The sequence below is a fragment of the Littorina saxatilis genome, linkage group LG6 (assembly GCF_037325665.1).
Source record: "Littorina saxatilis isolate snail1 linkage group LG6, US_GU_Lsax_2.0, whole genome shotgun sequence".
NCBI classification, from domain to species: Eukaryota; Metazoa; Mollusca; class Gastropoda; order Littorinimorpha; family Littorinidae; genus Littorina; species Littorina saxatilis.
In genome coordinates, this window is record NC_090250.1 from 14424680 (window position 1) to 14439522 (window position 14843).

Sequence of the window (14843 nt, forward strand, 5' to 3'; positions counted from 1 at the left end):
TTATATAAACAAGTTAAATCCTCTACACCGCAGAGCAGCAAAACTCATATTAAGTGGACCACAAATGTCAGCTGATTTGAAATTAAAGAGCTTTTCCATTTCTTCCTCTCGTTTAACAGCAGCTACAGTTTAATAAGGCTGTATTGATGTATTATAAAGTAGACCATGGCGAAGTGCCCAGTTACATAGGGGAAGGGCTCCTAATATGGACCGGCTCCTAATATGGACCGGCTCCTAATATGGACCACCTCCTGTTCTGACAAACTAACGGCGCTAGAGCGCTCAAAACAATTTCATTCGCTGTATTCCTAAAATGGACCACCTCCTGTTCGGACAAACTAACGGCCCTAGAGCGCTCAAAACAATTTCCTTCTCTGTATTCTTTATTTATATTTCTCTCTTTCTTTCGCTCTCCCTCTCCCCCTTCTCCCTATCTCTCTCCCTCTCTCTCCCCCTCCGCCCTCTCTCTGCTTTATCCTCGGCCTCAAGCTTCACACTGCAATGCCACCAGCAAACGTTTTGCACACACTGACCCCCTCACCCCACCCCCTTTTACTTACTTACTTACTGCCTTTCACGCCTGGTGGCGTGTAGGGCAGCACCCCCTTTTACATACATACCTAAATACCTTGTTTCACACAGCTATCCATGTGTGCTTTGGATAGAGGTGGGCATGCAAACATCCCCCCCCCCCCCCCCCCCCCCATCTTTTGCCACGTCAACTCGGAGAGGGCCGATTTACATGTAGATCTATCAAGAGCTAAATGCTTCTGTCGATACCGGAAAACGGTAACGTCGATCAGAGAGTTCTGCGAAGTTCCGTGAGCCCCATTTCCCGTCATCCTGATTATGTCATTATTTCATTTAGCTAATTGCGTTCTCCTGTACTCGTTGACACGAATAGTATCGCTTTTCGCTTCCTCTGGCTATTTTTTGTCTGGACTTTTGGAAGGCAGTTCGGATCGTGTGCGGTATCGGAGTTCTCAATCAATCTTAGTCGCTTAGATGTTTACTCGTAAAAGCTAAATAGTTTTCTCTCATCTTTGAAAAAATCCAAAAACAAAGAGACTGCCAACGTTCCAAAATTCAGAATCAAAAAACAAGGTACACGCATACAGAAGAACAAAACAAACAAGAGGGTTGCAGTCAGGCAAGATGAGTAAATTCGCAAAGATTGATTCGCTTGGGACTTTCCCAACAAGCGGCTGACACATTTGATCAAGCTAAGTTCTCGTTACTTCATTGTTTGTCTGTGCACGTTAAAGACCGTTGGTTCGAATATTTGTGAATGTATTGTTTTGTCAATAACAAACGTTCCAACAACCTACCTTTCTTGTTTTTTTTTTAATTCTCATCTTTGAAGCCTCACATCAAATGAGTTTTACACGGTTCGCTCAAACCCGACACAGAGTTGTTATTTTCCGAACGGTTAAACAAGCGAGTTTGAAAGGAACTAACATCAATTACAAATTTGTCAAACGGGATTCTGAATGAAAACCTTGTCTCTGATTAGATTGCCAAAATTCAAGAAAAAATAACTGACAGTTATTCTAGTAAAACAACTATTGATGTGAGGCTTTAAAGATGAGAGACAACTATGTAGCTTTTACGAGTAAACATCTAAGCGTTAATCTAATGGATTTACACATGAGTCCACATTAGTGTCAAGTTTCTGCAAGTTTAAAATGCCAGTCACAGGTATTTAAGTTAGTAACGATAAGTAATCGAGCCGATTCGCTCCGTTGCGTTTCCATTTGGTTTGGTCTGGGTTCAATCCCCTATGATAACTAAAGCTTCCAAATGAAAGCGCGTCAATGCATTATTAATGGTCCGCCTATAGTCGGAGCTCCCTTTTGTCAATACATTAATTAATGAAGCTAAACTGTCACTGAACGATTAGAAAGCATTTGCTGTAGAAAGTGTTATTTATTGTTTAATCTGTAGCACGCTCTAGTTTCAAACAAGCTAAAGATATGTTTTGGTTATTAAATTCCATCCTTAGTTTGCAATTCTTTGTCCCTGAAAACTAAACAAAACAAAGCTAACAAAATAAAATGCACAAACAACAATTAAGAAAACACAAACTGACCAACCAACAACACCACCAACAACCGCCAATAGCGACAACAACCACCGGAATTCATTTCATCCAAATATTTTCATTTTCATTTCATTTTCATTTTCATTACTTTATTGTCCCATCGCTGGGAAATTCGGGTCGCTTCCTCCCAGGTGTCTGCGTGTTTAGGTGTATTCAGCCACCTGCACTTATGGCAGAATGACCAAGGTCTTTTACGTGCCATTGTGATGACACGGGGGTGGGACATGGCTTCCGTCTCTGGGTCTGCACATAAAGTTGACCCGTGTCCGTCCCAAATATTGCCCCAGACAGGCTTTGAAAGAGTGTATTCGGCATGGGTGAACAGCTAACAAAAATATTTGAAATCACGCGTGCAGTGAACTGGTTTCTTTCATGCCTGTCATGTGTGGGCGTGTTAAATCTGTCTATGTTGCTTTAAACGGGGCCATTTTTTTTTTTTAGGAATTAAAGGTGCCGTCTTACCCGCGAACACAATCATTAAAAGCATCCTTTCGCAAATACTTACTGCCTTTCACGCCTGGTGGCGTGTAGGGCAGCGACAAAGGACCTTGTTTTCCTTTGTCGCTGTTTCTGTAACTCACTCGGTTTTACCAGTTAGAGTTGTTGGCCCTAAGCTGAACCCCCAACCTGGAGGACCAGGGTACACATTTTAGTCTGGCCTCTACCTCACGCGGATCTTTTCGGCATGGTTGGACCTACCAGGGACACGAGGTCCCCGCCGACATAGCTCCGGAGGTTGTCAAGGCACACAAGCCCCCACACCACGATCAAGGTAAGTGCACCAGGTGGGGGCCTTTCGCAAATACCAAATATCAATTGCGTTGCAGAATTCAGTTGTTGTTGTTGTTTGAATTAATTTATCAAACTGATATGGGTGTCAATTACGAAATTAATTCAACAACAAAATCCGATTTGGGTGACAAAGCAGGTCAGCTGTTGATTTTTGGTATGTGCTCAAGTGAAGGGATGGTCTTATCCAAAGTACAAGTCTGGCCACGAGCCGTTGTCATTGACTCGCGGTGGTCACACTGACAGTCGGACCACCTCTTTGTCACTCGACTGCAGTTGTCCGAACGCGTTGCTGAGGGAGGGCAGCACTGTAATCGGGTAACTCCTCCTTGCGAGGAGCTCGAGGCACAGTCGTCCGACTGAAATCTTTTTCGTGAAATCCGATTTTGTGGGAATACTGCTTTTTACTCGTTCAACTTCAGTTGGTCAACAGTTACTGTGTTACTGATCCATGAAACCGGCCCCAGACCTGAGATGGTGAGCCGAATCATTTACAAGTTGATGATAACCGCCCTCACGGTGAAGCCATTGGGGGCATGTTCCCGGGTGTTACCCCGACTTGGTTTAAACAAAACTTTATTCAATTTTAATCATGACAAGAACAATGCATGGATGATTACATACTCAAGCATATAATGCTTATTTTAAGCAATCATAATAATTACAAAACAAAGGTTAGCATGATGGCGGAATAAGTACATTAGCTCATTTCAGGAAACGAAAAACAAAACAAAAGACAAAACAGATACACAAACAAGCAGAAAATGGGAAGGGGTTGGTGATACAGGAGGTGGGGGAAGGGCAGCTAGCTAGCTAGCTTAAGGGAAAAAGCTTACCGACTTTAGATGAGATACACAATAAAGGTGTTTGCGTGTTCAGGTGGTATTAGCCAGCAGCACTAGTGGCAGAATGACCGAGGTCTTTTACGTGCCACTGTGGTGACACGGGGGTGGGATATAAAGTTGACCCGTGTCCGTTCCAGTGCTCTACCACCTGAGCTACCCGGCCCCCAATCATTTACAGGGGAATGATTGCGCCTTTAATCTATCTCTCTTGCTTCAAACGGAGCCATTATTAAAGCCCCAGTCTGTCTCAAATGGTTTACAGAACGATTTAAATCATTTCTAACCTTATGGAACACACTTGCAATAGCATTGAACAGCATTAAATGAAACAGTTCGTTTGAATTGCTATTTAGCTCGCGTAAACCACATACACCAGATTTCTTGGTTTATTTTACCCCTGAGCCATCGTGGACCCGTGTCACACACTTTCCTTTTTTGCCCAATTTCGTCGTCAGTTTGTGATTTCAATGCGACTCGCTGTATCTGCAATAGCACGTTATTTTGCACCTCTGAATTTAAAATGCAAAAAACGACTGCGAGTCACACGAACTTATCGGCGGCGGTTGGCTTCAAAGAAGCAAGCGATATGCAGAAAATTCGTCTGCTTGGGGAAACACGACCTTGTGTGACCTGCTTCCGAGCTCCCTTTTTTCAAACTTTCAAAACTTCGAATTGTACTGATCTTGTCTTGATGAAAAAAGAAATCTTTTATGATTTAAGAATGTTTGTGTTACAAGCTGTCAATTTATTATTTAGATTTTAAAAGTTAGTTTTAGCGCCAAAACGAGTCCGATTGTGGTACTAGACAATCTGGCTAGTCACGCAAAGATATATACATTCTTTGAAAAACGCTCGCTCTTTCCGGAGGGCACCTAGGATGTTCTCAAGCGGGGAGTGTTTAAAACGAAAGGGTGTTTGTACTGTGTGTAAAAGCCTGACAAGTGTCTGTGACCAGAAACTGATGGTTTACGTGAAGCTGAGTGTGCCTTTAAGGATTTAAGCAGACTTGCGCACGAGCAGGATGCAGTATAAACTTAAACTGCGAGCGAGATATTCAGTTACATTGCAACGAGAATACCCGCTGTGCAGGACGGAATACTGCTTCAGTTCGAGCATTATTTATGTATGTTCTCCGTATACTCCCACGGAATTTTGTTTTAACAACTGTTGTTGGTGTTGTTGATAAAATACTAAAAGCTATCTCTTTCCTACTTGAGGGATGGGGTGGAGTCGGGGGTGGTAAGTCGGGGGTGGTGGTGGGGAGTAGGATGGGATGGTGGTTAACGCTTAGCTGCTGCAGACGATATTATGTAAACACTAAATATTGTGGTATTTTTTTTAAACGTTATTGCATCAAAGCAAGGCTGTATCTGTTCTTCCGAAGAGCGCTTTTGTTAACAAAAACAATTCTGAACAATGATTTTTATCCCCAAATTGAAATGTCATTTTGCGCGCTTTATTGAAAGATTTTTTATAAAGAAAAGAATTTTCTTGTTCAATGATTAACTGAGTGGATTAGCTTTTTTTTTTTTTAGTATTTGTCTTTTTTGATTTGATTTGTTTTGTTTTACCAGGCATTTTCCACTCGATAAAATGGCCTACAAATTCAAGTTTTAAATTCAATTAACGTTTTAGTCCCAAAAGGCTTTATGGCCAGAAAAAAATATGCATATAAAAATAAAAATGCTTGTGTGCAATTGTTTCATTTCCATTTCAATTCAGAGTGTTGTGTGCACCTGAAGCATGAAATCCACATCGAACAGTTCCAGACAAAGAAATCTTTAGTCTGATTCTTTGTTCAGAAGGGTTTTTGTCAAAACCTGAGTTACAGAGGGAATAACGGGAACAACATATGGTCACTTCTGACAACATCAACATGTATGGTTTTTAATTCGTTAGAATTCTGATTGAATAAAAACACAAGCAGGAATAATTTAGTGAACACGCATTGAATTAAGCTTTCCGAAACACTTTGGATTTAATGGAATTTTATTGTATTGCTCAGATGGCACATGGAAGCTGCTGCGTTTTCATGCTAATATACACATATATCCAGCAATCGGAGCATGTGTTCCTTCCTTTTGTTGGCCCTTTTCCCTGAATTTTATCCTGAAACACTACATCTTTACTCGGGCGAGAATAAAAATCAACAAACCCGATTTTTTTAGACTTCCCTATTGTCAAACTCATTAACATTGCACACGGAAGTGTGAAGATTCTTTAAACAGAAGCAGTGCTTACCTATAGCTTGTGCGAAACTGTACAATGCTACTTTGAACACTCAATAACGACTTCCTTTTCAGGAAAAATAACAACAAGCAGCCGCAGTACTCAACCCTAACAACCAATTCTATGCATGCGAACGCAAACCTCATTTAAAAATGCACATAGACACGCAGAGTCAATTCGTAACAGATAGAAGGCTGTCACGCCTGACGACGTCTTCGTCAATTTGCTTGTAACCCTCTATTGAGATCTAACGAATGACGTATCACAACGTGCGCGGTCGTCCTTGGCGGTCAAGAAAGCCGCGGGCGCCGCCGCGATCATTGCGCAGACGACACTTCTAGACCGCCAATATTTTTTGTGCGCATCACGTGCTCCACATAAATTGGCCGGAAACGAAGCAATTGGGAAACCTGGATAACAGATACGCCTTTTCTGTACCTAAAAAGAGAAAGTCCCTCAGCCCCTGCAAGACTGCTTTCACTGCCGTGCAGCTCATCGAAGTGACATAAGCCAACACTGTGATGCTTGTTAACAAAGACGTCATGGGATTTACCGTCACCGTTTCTGGACAGTGGCTGCCTTTCTTCGGTTATACAGTGGTGCCTGCTGTGCCGGGCCTTCCGGGGAGAGGACACCTACCAATAAAGTGCACCTCCTTTGGTCACTTAGTCTCGGACGGGAAGATAGCTCAGTCGGTAATGGCGCTGGCTTTGAAACCAGTTTGTCTCTATCGGCGTTGGTTCGACCCCCACGTAAGAGAGGTTCATACCCCAAAGTCAACTTTGTGCAGACACCCCTCGGTGTCTAAACACCCCAAATGTGCAAACATGCGCACGATAAAGATCCCAAATTCACAGAAAAAGGAACGATCAAACAAAAAGTGTGTAGCGCCGTAATGTATGGCAGCTCGCTTTCTTCGAGGAGCGGAAAGGAACCCGACTTTCCATGAGGGTAACCTCACAGGACTATATGATATCTTATCCTAGTCTATATCGTAATCTTGCCCAAATATACCTGCCATGAAGGGTCCCCTGCAATGTAGGGACACTTAATTCTGGTTGGACCCAACGGTGTCCTTTCATCACAGGTACCACTGCGGTACAAATCCATCAAAAACGGAAAAACCGTATCGCGCTGTCGTAGGCATGAAAGTTTCATAGGCATGTTCGGTGTGTGGTCGTAACACAGTATGTTTTTACATGAACAGCGCTAACGCCAGATAAGCGTTCACTCAACTATGGATAATTTCTCGAGGTCTTGAAGTAATTGCATTCATGTAAATGTAAATAATGCAGAGGCCATTCCTTTTTTTCCTAAAGAAACTAATGTTAAATTCTTAACATACAAAAACAGTTTCTTCTTTCCAAACTCATCAACAGACACAGACACAGACATACCCACGTACACACACAGACACAGACACAGACACGTACATACACGTACACACACACACACACACACACACACACACACACACACACCCACACACACACATACGCTTACACAGACACACATACACTGACACACGCACGCACGCACGCACGCACGCACGCACACACACACACACATACACTTACACACACACACAAACACTCACACACACACACACACAAACACACACACACACACACATACTCGCATACACACACACGCACACTCACCCCCGTCCCCTCCACACACACACGCACACACATAGACACCTCAAACTCCCACCCCACCACACCCCGTCCCCTACCCCACTCCAAGTTCTTGATCAAACCGTATACAACAGTAATTCCCACAACAAAGGTCTCCCTGTCTCCCGCAGCGGCAGCAAAGCAACAGTAACACCAGACAAGAAACCCTTTTCTGCTGTCAAGATCATCATAGCCACAGACAAACGGAATGATGTTTCGTAACACAGGCGGTCGCGGGGGCGCTTACAGTCTAACTTTTTTGGCAGCCAGACCCTTCGGGGGTGTCTGACGGGAAACCCTACCTCTGTCAGACACAATTACCCTTATACAACCATTAACGGCAATGTCTGGGTGCTTTAAACTGGAACTTCCCTGCCGGCCAATCCTCTTGTCAAGAAAAGTTGGCTTTGTTGATGTAATAGTGACAGGGGTGGGCAAGACATACCGGGGTTTGTAGGTCAGGGAGGGTTGGGGGGGGGGGGGGTGAATGATAGCACAGGATCTTGTATCCTAATGTTTAGTTTGGACCTTCTGGTCTGTTTTCTTGTTTGTTGTTTATCATTGCCTAGCCGGCGTCTTGTCAGCGAGGTCCTTCGAAAATGTTGAGATAAGTTCATCAGGTGTTTCATATGTAACCGAGTGCCGAAACACTACGATCACCTCGGGAGGCGAAGTGCAATCAAACAGGATTGAAAATGTTAGGGCTAATTTCTTAGCCCTATAAAAACTGTTATGCAAACCCGAAGGTTTCCATGAACATACAGACAATCGGAAACCACCAGACCCCATCACAAACAGAATTCCACAACTCACCGGTGTTGACTTTAAAGGCCAACAACTCGGGTGCAGAGTCTGCTGTGAAAGGAGCGGTAGCCTCCCCTGTCACACATAAGTGTTTGTCTGTCCACTTCAAAGACCCCCGGGTCGAAGGACAGTAAATGTAAAGTTTTCTTTTGTCATGAATTAAACGTTGCAATAACCTACCATTGTTGTTTCTTGATTCTTGTTTATTGAAGTTTCCTGTCTGGAAAACCCAGGGGGGGTCATGCTAGACCGATTCAACATGGTCCTTCTGGTCTTCAACGATTAGTCTCAATGACGTCTCCCTGGATATTCTACCGTACTCACTAGTAGTTCAAAGAATGTATTGATTGTTCTGGAACATTCTTGTCATATACATTTGTTGTTGTTTTGAATCGGACTTTCAGAGTGTACAACAGAGTCCTCCCACGTGAAGTGTTTCAATGTTTGTATTACTATGAGTGTGCTGCTGTTTTAGTGAGGCTTGGTAGGAAGACCTGGTTAATGTCTCACATCTCCACCGCTATTATCGAAAATCAATGAATGAATGAATGAATGAATGAATTAATAAATAAATGAATGAATGAATGAATCAATCAATCAATCAATCAATCAATCAATCAATCCTGGTTCTGAAAGACGTTGACCAAAGCATACCTCAAAGGAGCAATCTTTTCTAATTCACAGAATACGTTCTTCTTCTGTTGTTTGATACAATGTATGGTCATGCATCTTACTGTATCTTAGTTGGGAACAGTGGTACACTGAACACAACAAGTTAGAGACATTTTGTCAGTGGTATATAGCCCAGATGTTAAACAGCAGTTTTTTAATGTTTTTTTTATCAGTAACATATGTGTATTTGAAGATCTGCCTTTCTTCTGCTCAAAAACGGGTTTCTTGGATTTAAACAGTATTTTGGGAATACGTCACAGGTCCTTGACCACGCCTACATTCAAAAATGGCGGGTTTTTTACGGCATGATTCACGTTCAACCGGCACAACGGTGACTAAAACTGAAAAATATTTTACATTTGTTACATCAGAGAGTTGTTTTGGCGTCTTACAAACAGAGCATGCCCATTTTGATTTAATCTTCCGCGCAGTCAAATTAATTTAGTGCGTGAAAGAGAGTGTCACCAAGTTTGGAAACGGCAAGAAATCCTGTGTTTTGATGGTGCTTTTGCTGGGTAGCTGCAGTCGACATGCAATAACTCTAAAACTATACGGAGTAGCCTCTCGGTATTTGTTCAAGTACTCAGAGCAAACAAGGCCTGAGAATTGACGTTGTAACGTTTTTTTGGTTAAAATGTTGTAAACGTTCGTAACGCCCAAGCAACAATTGTGACATGTTTGCAACTTTGAATTCTTAGCAAGGGAATGTGCCACTATTTCAAACAGAGTAAAGAAAATAAGAATATAGAAAACAAAACATTAATGTATTTCGTAAGCACAAAATGTTTAAAAGATAGACAGCAAGAAATTTGTTTGCTTGTGACCTTTTAAAGAAAAAGAAAATAACCATAGTCCTCAACGGAAGGAAAACAAAAAGGACAAAAGGGAAATCTAACAAAAGAAAAATATAGTGATCAAAATTAAATGTACACAAAAACACGTTTATAAAACAACACACACCAAATAAAACCACCACATGGGAAACGTAAAAAACACATCACACAAAAAAACGTGATCACATTATTGTCTTCTTTACCAGAGGAGCTTATATAACAAACAAAATAACAAAAAACGCCAAAAAACATTGATAAAAGAATCTTTCGGATGAAAACAAAAGAGACAATCAGGAAAACCCTGTCCCACAAGAAATGTAGACAATGTTAGCTACTCTCAGTGGGACATTTCCAGGCCGTTATTTCTCACGTAAAAAGATTAAGCTTTTCCGGGAGACTGAACAGCATTTGTTTAACGACTTCGGAGAAAAGATTATGTGACATTCAAAAAAGAAAGGAAAATGCTGAATCAAGAAAGAGGGAGTTTGAGGCAAAAAATGACCCTTGGAAATACACACACGTTTGCACTTTTCGAACATTTCCCCCTGTGTTTTTATTTAAACAAATTCTAGCTGATGTCCAAACAACTGCAGTCCAGACACACAGCCGTAAAGCAGCATCGGCTGAAATCAGACTGAGTTTATGCTTGACTTATGCAGATTACTCATATTTTCAATGTTTTTTGGCTCACGTAAGTGTAGCCTATGCGATCGTAACTTTGTCTGTCTGTGCGTGCGTGCGTGCGTGCGTGCGTCTGTGCGTGTGTATGTCTGTGGTAGAAACTCTAACATTTGAAGACGTCACATTACATTGACGTCACATTATGACGTAAGAGGGTTAGACGTCACGCGAAGGAAGTACTGACAGTCTCGGTCATTATTATTTTGAGCGCGCCGAGACCAGTTGGCAGTCGTGTCCTTGTAAGTAGGCTCAAACACTGTACATAAGGAAGACGTGGAACTTGCGAAGAAAATGCGAAAAAGTGTTTGTGGGTTATCGTCCCTAGTTACATGCTGACGGCGAAAACAAAATGGCGGATCGCGTAGGTACCGATCGCGTGCGAGGTGGTGGTAAATTGTGCTCGGCTTTTTGTTGCAAGAACGCCCGTTACAAACAGAGCTGCTTCGGGAAAACTTTCCACAAGTTCCCTAAAGAAGAAAAAAGGTGGGTTGTGCAGTGATTATTTCATCAGGTTTACCTTCTTCAGAATGAGAATGCAATGGCTCGAGTCAACTCACTCAGATAAGCCAACTGTCTCTGGGCATTTTTGTCTGCTATGAATCATGATACTACAGTATTTATAGAACTAATATGCAAATGAAATATTACAAACATAGCATGGATCGGTTCATCCTGAGATTTCTGTACTAGCTGTACTATGTACGCGTGTGTCTGCGTGTGTACCTGTGTGTGCATGTGTACACTGTACTTACGACTGTGAGTGTGAGTCAGCAGTCAGTACAAAACAACAGTTTACACTTGATGACAAACTACCCGTGGGCATATTTGCCGAAACCTTTATCAAACCTTGCTTACGGGAAAACTACAGTACAAAGGTACATCACTCATCCGTTTTGCGTTCAGGCAGAGCGTTAGATTTAGACTGAAGATCTGATTTAGCTTTTTTTGTCTTTCCTTTTTGCTTAGTTTAACAATAACATTGTTGTTTTTATTGTCAAACTAGGTGCAGAATATGGATGCAATTCACAAGGCGAGAGGACTTTGAAAAGCTGCAGCCAGCTGATGTTCAAGGTCTCAAGCTTTGTACTGATCACTTTGAGGCCAACCAGTAAAACAATCCTGCAGAGAGGATCACTTGTGTGGAATGCTGTCCCGACATTGTTTGCAGTGCCCAATCCACCACCGAAGGTTATTTATTTATTGGTTTTAGGTTTTTGCAAACCAATGAAGCACACTATTAAATGCAGGCTGAGTAATGACAAGTTTGAGGCTGATGTAAGAATTGAAAAAAAACAGCATTGTTCCCATCAAATAATGCCTGTTTGCATTTAGCGCAAAAAAATGATAAGGCCAACAAAAAAAAGTTACTTATTTTGGATCGACGTCTTGATTATGATGATATGATGAACTTATTTTGCCAAAAAACAGCCCCAAATGGCAAAAAAAGTATAGGGTCGGCGTCAACAACAAAAAAGTTGTATGTTTCTGGTCACCTGACCCTACCTATGTTTTCCTGACGACCCTAGACTTTTATTTTGCATTTTCAAAAATAAAAGGGGTATTCGAAAATCAATTGTTTTCCTGCTTTTCAACAAAATAAGTTAAAAAGATGGTTTAAAAAAAAAAGTTTAGAAAAAAAATCTCCACCTTTAGTCATGTTAGGCCACAAAAAAAGTCTGTTTAAGGTAACATAGGCCCCCCAAAAATAGCGTCGGTAGGTCGGCTTTTTATTTTTGTATTTTAGCCATCTGAATATTTTAATTTCATTTTTTAATGCCCCAAAAAAGTCTAGGGCCGGTGGGAAAAAAATAGGGTTGGTCCGGATACTGTAAACAGATTATTTTTTGTTTTGCCTTACGAGAAACATACACTTTTTTGTGTGGCCTAAGACCAATGCCATGAAATTGGGAGAATTGTTTCATTGTGACTGGGTGTTGGTTGTGAGTTTGTCAGTTAAAGAGCTGTGCATTTGCAGGTTGCTAGTGGGAGGAAGCCACCATCGCAAAGGGTAGCTACAAATGAAGCCAGCACCGACCTGTCGCCTGATGCACAAATTGTTCAACCAGGTAAGAGATTTTTAACCATGAAGAACACCCTGACATCAAAAAATGTTTAAACCCATCCATTACATAGTTGATAATTGCTGTATAGGGTGACGGGCGGGGTGGTAAGACGTCGGTCTATTAACTCGGAAGGTCGAGGGTTCGAATCCCGGTCGCGGCCGCCTGGTGGGTTAAGTGTGGAGATGTTTCCGATCTCCCAGGTCAACTTATGTGCAGACCTGCTAGTGACTTATCCCCCTTCATGTGTACACGCAAGCACAAGACCAAGTACGCACGAAAAAGATCCTGTAATCCATGTCAGAGTTCGGTGGGTTTTAGAAACACAAAAATACCCCGCACGCTTCCTCCGAAAGCGGCGTATGGCTGCCTAAATACGATCATACACGTAAAATTCCACTTGTGCAAAAAAAATGAGTGCACGTGGGAGTTTCAGCCCACGAGCGCAGAAGAAGAAGAAGCTGTATAGGGCGGATGCATGGATGGATAAAATTGTACCTGTAGTTCCAACACGTAAAGATGGGAAACATATCCTGTTAGAGGCATGGTGTAACAAGAAACAATTAAGTGGCTCTATTCCCATCTCCCCCCCCCCCCCCTCCCCTTTCCCCGTAGCGATATAAGCTTCGTGGTTGAAAACGACGTTAAACACCAAATAAAGAAAGAAAGAAAGAGGCATGGTGTGTGAGGAGTTTACCTGGTACTGTTGTCCTAATCAATCAATCAATCAATCAATCAATATGAAGCTTATATAGGGCGTATTCCGTGGGTACAGTTCTAATGGCCTCACCCATTCAGTACCAAACAAGGTCAATTCCATCATTGTTCCACATCGTATCCATAGTTGCTAACACACTTCATTTCTGGCCTGCCTTCCTACGCTATTGTTTATTTTCATTTTGTGATTTAATTACACATGTTTTAATTTCTTCCAGGTTGTAACTTGTTATGGTTATGTTATTTTATGTGTGTTTTCTTTTTTAGATGACATTCAGGCGATCCTGGAGGACATAGGATGTAAAGCATCAAAGTCGTCATCCTCCCCATCCCCTCATGAAGCGGAACTTCGGCAGAAGGTCAACAAACTGAGGAGCAAGGTTTTCCGATTAGAAAAGAAAACGATGGAACCCCGTGTAAAACGAGCGAGTAAATTAGCCAAGCCTCCCAAGAAAGACTTTGTAGTAGAACAGTTGTCTCATATATTATCAGGCGAGGCGAGCTATTTTGCCATTTATGCCTGTTACATATTTACCGGTTATCTGCTGCTGTGTCCAATCCTGGCAGAGACGGGAACGCATGTTACCAAGGAGCTGAAGGAGAGTCAATGAGATGAGAGAATGTGATTAACAATTGCCAACTCTCTCCGTACAAAGAGGGTCCAAAATTGTATAAAAAACAAGAGGCGAAGCCATCAAGGCTCACGTAAGAAATCGACAAACAGTAACACAAACTCAATCACTCCGTCACACACACACACACACACACACACACACACACACACACACACACACACACACACACACACACAAACACACACACACACACACACACACACACACACACACACACACACACACACACACACAGAAAGAGCATAGGTGAAACTGCAAGAAAGCGAGACACTAGATCTAGATCTGTCTGTCTGCATGTTAGCCTACTTACAAGGACACGACTGCCAACTAGTCTCGGCGCGCTCAAAATAATAATGACCGAGACTTTCAGTACTGCCTTCGCGTGACCCTCTTACGTCATAATGTGACGTCAATGTAATGTGACGTCTTCAAATGTTAGAGTTTCTACCACAGACATACACACGCACAGACGCACGCACGCACGCACGCACAGACAGACAAAGTTACGATCGCATAGGCTACACTTACGTGAGCCAAAAATTGATGGTAGGCAATTCAAAATTAAAAAAAGGACTCTCGGAGCATGGACTTAATGAGTCAAAAATTAAAGAAGGCTCTATGAGCCGAAGTACATGTTTTGTCTATTGTCTTTTTTATTTTGAATTCCCTACCATCTATATTTTGATACAATTTTGGACCCTCCCTGGTGTGTTGTTTCTGATGTACCTTTTAGTCTGTTTACAGTAACATAGGCACACAAAAAGAGGGTCGGTAAATCGGCTTTTCTTAATTTTTTTTTAT

General features: G+C 42.0%; 1 long non-coding RNA gene across 2 annotated transcripts; it reads left to right on the forward strand.

Annotated features, from left to right (window-relative positions):
- The first annotated feature begins 10629 nt into the window (after positions 1-10629).
- LOC138968581 (uncharacterized) lies at positions 10630-13775 on the forward strand. Of its 2 annotated transcripts, XR_011456231.1 has the most exons (3): positions 10630-11818; positions 12606-12696; positions 13675-13775. It is a non-coding gene; the product is annotated as an uncharacterized lncRNA (long non-coding RNA). The 2 variants fall into 2 exon arrangements; XR_011456230.1 differs by having other exon boundaries at positions 10630-12696.
- Positions 13776-14843: the final 1068 nt, after the last annotated feature.